Genomic DNA, 9,063 nt, shown 5'->3' on the forward strand with positions numbered 1-9,063 from the left:
GCCAAAGTTGCTCACTATGGCTGTCCAATATGCAAGAGAGAAATAAATATGTTGAAATTTTTTATTTATAGGTTCCTAAAGCACCACAGAGCAAATTTAGTTGTATTGCCTATTTGGTCAGTAATCATTTAGACAGTATCCTTGAGAGGACTGTTGATGATAGCCCTCATTTTCTTATATTGATCTCAAAATTATCTCTATGTAATTTTCACTGAGATGGAGTTCATTGAGTTTGGAAGAGATTGAAATGGACATTCCTTATTTCTGCCTTGATATACACCACGTAAAAATTGAGAGGAGGGGCCAGCTGAGCTTCCTGGGTCGAGTAGGGCCTCAGAAAGCTGTGAAACTCACTCATTTCCTGCATCAGGACTTAGTTTGGTCCTGGATGAATAATATTGAAGATACATGCTTAAAATATTCCTAACATCAGGATTTGTGCATATGTTTTCTTCCCCAAGAAAGCTATAAACAGTGAAAATTTTGCCGTAAGTTTCCCTGTGTCCTCTCTCCCTCTCTTCCTTCCCCCTCCCCAAAAACTAAAGTAAAAGGAGTGTTAACTGCCCATTTTTCTGTGACCAGCAGACCTTATCTATACTCCCAATTCCAACTCCTTGTAAACATACTTTGTAAAGTCCTGTGAGATGCTGTCTCCTTTGCCATGCCACTGAAAAGTCATAAAATAAATAAAACCTAAGTTGCAATTCTGGTTTTCCTCAAGAGCTAAGACATGTCACAAATGGTTAATTGTCTTTGTTTCTCGCTCTGGTAACATCTTCCTGACTAAAGAGTTTAAAAGGCAATCATATAATCTAACTCTGGCTACCCATTCAGGACCCCTTCCATGCTGTGGAAGCTTTGTACTTTCACTCTGCTCAATAAAGCCTACAGCTTTTTCTCTCTATTGGTCCATGTATCTATCACTCGCTGCGGTGAGCCACCACACCAATTCTTTGGCGTAGCTAGGCAAGAACCTTAGGCGTTACAAAATGACATCTGAAATTTATCTTTACTTACCCTCTTCCATAAGAGAAATGATGACTCAAGATGCTATCATCTCATGGATCTCTGGTGCCTACCCAGGATAAACTCATTTAGCAGGAAAAATGTGGCTCTGAGATTTGATACTGTGCTGAGAAAATAATTCGAATTATGTTTGTCTGAATGTGTTGTGTTTGAATGTGTTGAGGTGGGAAGAGGTAATGCAGGAGAAGGTCATAGGGTGTTTTGTGCCCCTTCATGACCCAAAACCTTGCCAGTTATCTTATGTTCTATTCTTACCATGCGTGGTGTAGGCTAAACTACCTAATTCAGCTTCATTTTTTACACTCATCATTTGAAAGTTCTTTCATATTGCTATCTTATAGTCTCTTTCACCCGTGTCCGTGTGAAGAGACCACCAAACAGGCTTTGTGTGAGCAATAAAGTTTTTTAATCACCTGGGTGCAGGTGGGCTGAGTCCAAAAATAGAGTCAGCAAAGGGAGATGGGGTGGGGCTGTTTTATAGGATTTGGATAGGTTGTGGAAAATTACAGTCAAAGGGGGTTATTCTTTGGCGGGCAGGGGCGGGGGTCACAAGGTGCTCAGTTGGGGAGCTTCTGAGCCAGGAGAAGGAATTTCACAAGGTAATGGCATCAGTTAAGGCAGGCACTAGCCATTTTCACTTCTTTTGTGATTCTTCACTTGCTTCAGGCCATCTGGATGTATATGTGCAGGCTTGAGCTCAGAGGCCTGACAGTCTCACTATTGTAATTTAATAACATTTGAAACCAATTTCTTCTTGTTTGGCTCTCAACAAAGAAGAAGCTAATTAACAGTTTTCTGTGCAATGATTCATTAGATTTTCTTTTTTGTACTAGACAATAGAGTGGGACGTTGTTTTTATTTATGTCTTGACTGACAGAAATTTCCTGCCTATCCCTTAAGAAGGTTGAAAGGATTCACCAATTAGTGTCCATAAGTTTTTAACCTCCCTAGAAGAAAGCTTTTACACATAAGCACAAAATTTCTTTGGGAGTGGAAATTAAGAAGAGACTAGACCCCGCCTATCATTGCTATTTTTGTTTTTTTTTAACCATGTTTACAACTATCCATTTTAGATGTCAAAATTGTGGGCTCTGTTTTTGTTTTGCTCTCTAGAGGGCAGAAATGGTGGATTAAGCAAGTGTGAGATAAAGCCTATAGTTCTCTGTGCCTTCCCTTAATGGGTAACATTCGTACTTTTTTTCAATGATATTTTAAATGATACATAGATTTTTTTCCTCTCAGGCCCAATGCCGTCTCATTTTCTGAATACTCTAAAAAATGTTATTTCAGATATGCAAAATCAGAAACATGTGCTTTGAGGCTAATCCTATTGCAGTTCTGTAAGGTCAGACTCTACATAAAACTTGGCTAATTTAAAATGAAATAGAAGCAGCTGTTGTAAAGAACGCAGTATATAAGCTCCCATTTAAGGTTATATTGTATTTTTCTTATTAATTTTAATTGTGTGTTTTGAGAGAAAGAATTTATTAAAGACATAAAATAAAACCTGGTTTTGCAAGTGTTCTGTAATCAGACTAAAATAGACAGTGCATAAAATAAAAAAAACTGATTGTGGTCTTTTGTCCCTATTTTACAAAAAGGACACAGATTTTTTTTTCTGTAATAGGGATATAAGGATATAGGAAAAACCAAACTGTTTTTTTATTTTCTACTTTCTATACTCACACAGTCATTCAACACTTTTGACACCAAATGTGGCTGAGGGTGTTTGCGGTAGTTACCCACACATCGAGCAATTCTCCGGTAGATTCTCCAGTGTACAACAGTGGGGTGTCCTCTAATTCAAATCAATTCTGACCCTGTATACCTGGAGATAGCATCAGATCCTGCATCTTGAGGGCTCAGTTCCACAAGACTGCTCCCCACCTCAGATGCCAGTTGCAACCACATGTGACCTAGCTAGAGACAAACTGGCTATGAACTGGGGCTCCCACTTCCCTCTCCTTTGGTTTGATTAATTTGCTAGAGCTCATAGAACTCAGGAGAATACTTGACTCATGTTTCCTGGTTTATTAATGCATCATGTAATAAATGATACAGAAAAAACATCAGATTAAGATACATAGGGTGAGGTCTGGAAGGGTCTATAACACAGGAGCTTCTGCCTTTGTGGAGTTGGGGTATGCCACCCTCCTGGCTCACAGAGGTGTTCACCAACCCAGAAGCTCCAAGATTGGAGTAACAATTTGGAGATCTTTATGGAGGCTTCATCACGTAGACATGATTGGTTATTAATTCCATTTGCAGTCCCTCTCCCCTCTCTGGAGAAGGAGGAGTTGGGCTGAAAGCTCCAAGTTTATAATCCTAGCTTGGTTTTTCTGGTGACCAAGGGTCACTTCATTAAAAAAAAAAATACTCCTATCACCGAGGAAATTCCAAGGGATCTAGAAGCTTTGTGTCTGGAACTGAGATCAAAGACAAAACAATAGAATAAAAGATTCTCCTAGCACCCTTATCTACAAGGGTATTAGAAGCTCTATCTTAGAAACTGGGGCAGAGACCAAACATTAGAACAAAAGATCTCCTAGCAGCCCTCTCACTCAGGAAATTACAAGGGTTTTAGGAACTCTGTGCCAGGGTCTGGGTCCAGAGACCAATATGTGTATTTCTTATTATTTCATGGCAGATTATTATGAAATTCTTTTTTTTCACAGTAGATTACAACATTAGTTAAATACTGACAATTATATTTCAAACCTTAAGACTTCAATATTGCTTTGGCAAACTAAAACACATGAACTGAAACATACAAAACTACATTGTTTTTGTATGTTTAACACACTTTCTCACTACATGCAATTCTGATCTCAATTACAAGTACAATAAATGGTATGGGGTAGTGGTACTTTATTTAAGCACCTCATTGACCAGATCCTGAGAATGGATTGGTACTGGCACTTTCTTGATTTCAAGTTAAGATCTGGCTCAGGTCGTTCTCTTTTCCCTTCCTTCCTTTTCTTTAAAAATTTCTCTGATACACTGCTGATGTTTGATTCTGGTGTATTGTATAAAATCTAGATACCTATCTCAAACATTTTTTAGTTTTTCCATAATAAATATGTTTTTCTTTTATTACTGGAAAAGTAATAAAAGAAATAAACAGTAATATAACTGCAATATAGATATAGAAAATCTATTTTTAAAATGTTTAGAGTTTTTTGTGTGTATTATTTAACTATTTTGGGAGACATCCAAGCATAGAACTAGCTATATACATGTTACTGATTTTAATGTTTTGAACAATGTTTTCTGGGATTTGGGTAGTGGTATAACTTACAACACCATTATTATATTTTGCATATGTACATTATAGTTTGCATTATTATTGATTACATACTTAAATTAATAACTGATTGTCTTATAGGATAACATTTTGAAGATTGTGAGCACTCAATTAAATGAATGAACCAGTAATAAATGGAGAAGGGACCTCATATCATTGTATTTAACATGTTCCATGGAAAAGTATAATCCAACTTGTAAGATGATTAGTGATTTGTATAGATTGCACAAATGCTTCTGAGATGACAGTTTGTTCCAGTTTAGAAGTAAACCTCAAAGACAATGAGTTAGACTATATTGCAATGATTATGTAAATTGTTATGTCCTGAGTAAAATCAAGGCATATGGACAGATAGGTTTACTCAAGTAATGTTCTAAAAAAACCAGGTGGATTGATGTACGCAATTATTAAAGCTACAGGTAAATAGGTTAGTTTCCATGATCTTATACCATTTTCCTGTTAATGACACCCACATTCCTATGGTGACAAGCTGGGGTATAGTCAGGAGAGCAATAATAGGTACAGTCTCTTCTCACTCATTTCTTTCTAATCTTGGGAGAAAGGTCACTATTTACTGCTCTCCATTGCTTTGCGGACTTGTGATCAGTATGTGTTGTATAATCTTTTAGTTTTTATAGCTGCAGTAAACTCTTCTCTTAAAAATGGCATCAAATGGAGACATTGAATATAGTGTTAATCTTATTTGAGAAGAGTGTGGACTATAAGAGAGTTTAGGTTGATTTTCTGAAATATGCTGGTAACTTAAATTTTATAACGTGACAAAAATGCATTTTCAAATATCTTATTTTCGATTATTAAAATATAAAAATATAGTATTTACTTATTATGTGTCATGCATTGTTCTGAGTACTTCAGTTTAACAATGAACAAAATTGTCACAAATTTCTACTGTACTAGTGGGGGATAAATGAGTCTGGAGTTTAGGTCAATGAATAAGACACATAATATGGAAATATGTAAAGAGGATAATTTTAAAGGTGATCGATAGTGCAGGTTGTGATGGCAGGTTGCCATTGTAAACAGGGTGATTACAGTAAGACTCATTGAGAAGTTGACATTTGAGCAAAGACTTAAAGAATGTGATTCATGTGATTATCAATAGAAACTGCTTTCCAGGCAGAGACATCAACCAAGGCAAGAGCCTCAGTTACAGCTTGCTTACAGTTTGGAGAAATGGCAATGAGGCCAGTAGAATAAGAGGGTGAGGGTAGAGAGATGAAAGGCCAGGGAGCTCATAGAGAAACAGGGCTAAATGATGCAGTTTCTTAGGGCCTCTGCATCACCTCATTCATATAGAATAAAATGGCCTTATGTTTTATCTAGGTCACTGTAAAGGATATTGGTTTTCACAGCTTAGTGAAATGAGGGAAAATTGAACAATTCTGTGCAGAGAAGTGACAAGATAGGACTTACATTTGAAGTGTGTTTAGAAAAGATGTGGCAGGGGCAAAGGTGGAAATGAAAATTATTTGAATGTTATCAATGAATGTAGAAGATAGTGATGGTGACTCAGAACAGGGTTATAGCAGTAGAGTGATAAGAAACGTAAGAAATGGTCAGATACATTCATACATATATATACATACATATATATATACTCTTTCGTTTTTTGTTTTTGTTTTTGTTTTTGTTTTGGACAGATTCTTGCTCTGTTGCCAAGGCTGGAGTGCAATGGCACAATCACTGCTCACTGCAACCTCTGCCTCCCGGGTTCAAGCAATTCTCCTGCCTCAGCCTCCTGAGTAGCTGAGATTACAGGCATGTGCTACCATACCCAACTAATTTTTACATTTTTAGTAGCGATGGGGTTTCACCATGTCACCAGGCTGGTCTCAAAGTCCTGGCCTTAAGTGATCCACCTGCCTTGGCCTCTCAAAGTGTTGGGATTACAGGCGTGAGCCACTGCACCCAGCTAGATTCTTAATATATTTTGAAGACAAAAACAACAGGAATTTCTGAGTGATTGATGTTGGGTGTAAAATGGGTAAAGGCTAGGGCTGGAGTGGGTTGGTGGGGGAAAAACTGGAGTTTAGTAATGCACCTGTTAATTTTGAGAATATCTTTTGGATAGCTAAATTTCAAGACCTGGGTTGTATGTATTAGTCTAGAGTTCCAGAACAAAGTTTGGATTAAAAAATCATATTTGGGAGTCATTGACATATAGATGGCCTTTATATTAGGTTGGTGCAAAGGTAATTACAGTTTTTGCCATTGAAAGTAATGGCAAAAACCTCAATGCTTTACACCAATCTAGTTATGAAACTGGATCAGATCACCAAAGGACAGGTGTAGATAAAGAGGAGAAAGGAATCGAGGAATAGCCCAAAGACACTCCAACATTAAGAAATTAGAAAAGAACAACAACAAAGAAGTTTGAATAGAAGAGGTGAGTGGTGTAGGAGGAAAACCAAGAGACTAATATTTCAGAATCGCAGTAAGAAAAGAATATCAAAGGGGAGGGATAATCAACTAGCTCAATGCTGCTTAAAAGTTGAGAAGGAGGAGGACGAGAGCTGACCATTGCACTTATTATCATGGAGGTTGTGTTAGTCTAGATTCTGTAGAGAAACAGAACTAATAGGATGTGTGTGTGTATATACATTATACAGAGAGAGAATGCACACTCACACATACCTACACACACACACACACATACCTGAGAGAGAGAAAAAAAGAGATTTCTTTTAAGAAATTGTGGCACAATCGTGGGGACTGGCAAGTCTGAAATCTGCAGGGCAGGCTGACAGGCTGAAGACCCAGCAGAGCTGATGTTGCAGTCTTGAGTCCAAAAGCAGTTTGGAGGCAGAATTCCATTTTTCTTGGAGGATCTCAGTCTTTTTTCTCACAACTTTCAACTGATTTAGTGAGGTGTACACATATTATAAAGGGTAATTTGCTTTACTTGAAATCTACTGATTTAAATGTTAATCACTTCTGAAAATACCTTCACAGAAAATACCTTCATGGAAAATACCTTCATAGTAACTGGCATTTATCAAACAACTGGGTACCAATCCTAGCCAAGTTAACACATAAAATTAACCATCACAGAAGTCATTGATGAACTGAGAAAAATAGTTTCAACAGAACGTTTTTACTACTCTATTCCAATGTCTTATTAATAGAATGGTACTTAGCTCAATAAATATTTGTCAAAAAATGTATTTTCCACTGATTTTTTTTCTTAGATATGTTATCCTCACTTGAATCTAATTAGAAAAAATACACCAAAAGGAAAAAATTGAGAAACTTCTCTTTATTTTAGCCTGTAAAAACATATAGAGGTTGAGGAGTAATAGAAACAATTTAAAAGCTGGTCAATGAAAAACCAAGAAAATAATTCTATAGTAAAGTATAATGGAAAAACATACAAATAACCAAATGTTTTAACAAGCCAAATTTTTTATTTTCTGGTAGCATTTCTGTATTACCAAAAATTAAGATTTTAAGACTGTTCTTTATATAGTCTCAAATTTCTGTCTGTGGAATTGAAAATAAGTATGGTAATTACTTATGCATTCCCAAATACTGGAGAAATAGCTCTAAATAAGATATATAGATAATTAGATATTTTCGTTGGTGAAGTCCAGCAGATTTAATTTTGTTTCCCATTAAGATTTTGCTAGAGTTACCAAGTTACCAAATGTGGAACTTTCCCCCTTATTTCCCTGTCCTCTGGGTAATCACTGTCTGGTAACATTTGAAACCCCAAAGTTATTGTGTTCATTGAGTGACTAGCTTCCTGGTATCATTTGGCCTTTTAAATTCCAAGAGCTGGACTTTCCACAATCAGTTCCAGAGTTTTGAAACGTCTTAAAATGAACATGACGCTGTTTATGCTCTTTCTTGATCTAATTATGCTTGGTTGAATTGTCAGACTTACTGGTACAACACTGATTATTTTACCATACTGTAGATAAAAAGACTGTTTATGGGTTACCATTAAAGTTCCTAAATTAGCTAAACTGAAGGTATGTGGTAAGAGTGAGAGCACTTCAAATATTCCAACTCTCATTACAGTTTAGTTTCATGATATAATTTGTTAGAGTATGCAAGCAAGATGATATTTATCTAGGTAAGTTTGCTACAAAGTATAATTTTTTCTATTAAAACACTGATTTAGTACAATTTGAGAATGCCTAGATTAGTGATTTCTACCAGACAAATATGATTCAAAAGAAAATCCAATTCACAATTCATCTATTAAAAAAAAGCACAAATCATTAATTAGTCATCTCTGAGAAAGAGTAATTTTGACTCCAAAAACTATGTGTTGATTGATATTAGCTTAACCATTCTATGTGTCAAAATAATTCATAGAGTTCTGCCCAAATTTTAATTTGACATTTAATGTTTATTGGTGACAGTTATAATAATTAAAGAAATAACTTTTCTACAGTACATCTATCTTCCACAAAACAAAACTTTTTTTTTTCACAATTGTCTTGGTTCAGATCTTCAAGACTGAGACTATTTTCATGGCACAGTGTTTAGCTAAGAAATAGTTGGTTATTGATTAAATGTATGAGTGAACTAATAAGTATATTGATGAACAATTTTATTAAGTATCAAATTTGGCTCTGAACTTCTTGGTAGTCAGGACAAAAAGGAAACATGGTAGACTACAAAATTTTCAGTGCCTGATACAACAAAGAATATCAGATGAGATTTTCTTCATATTTCTCCCCTGGCACAAGCTGTTTTTATTTGCT

The sequence above is a fragment of the Pongo pygmaeus genome, chromosome 3, assembly GCF_028885625.2.
Source record: "Pongo pygmaeus isolate AG05252 chromosome 3, NHGRI_mPonPyg2-v2.0_pri, whole genome shotgun sequence".
NCBI classification, from domain to species: domain Eukaryota; kingdom Metazoa; phylum Chordata; class Mammalia; order Primates; family Hominidae; genus Pongo; species Pongo pygmaeus.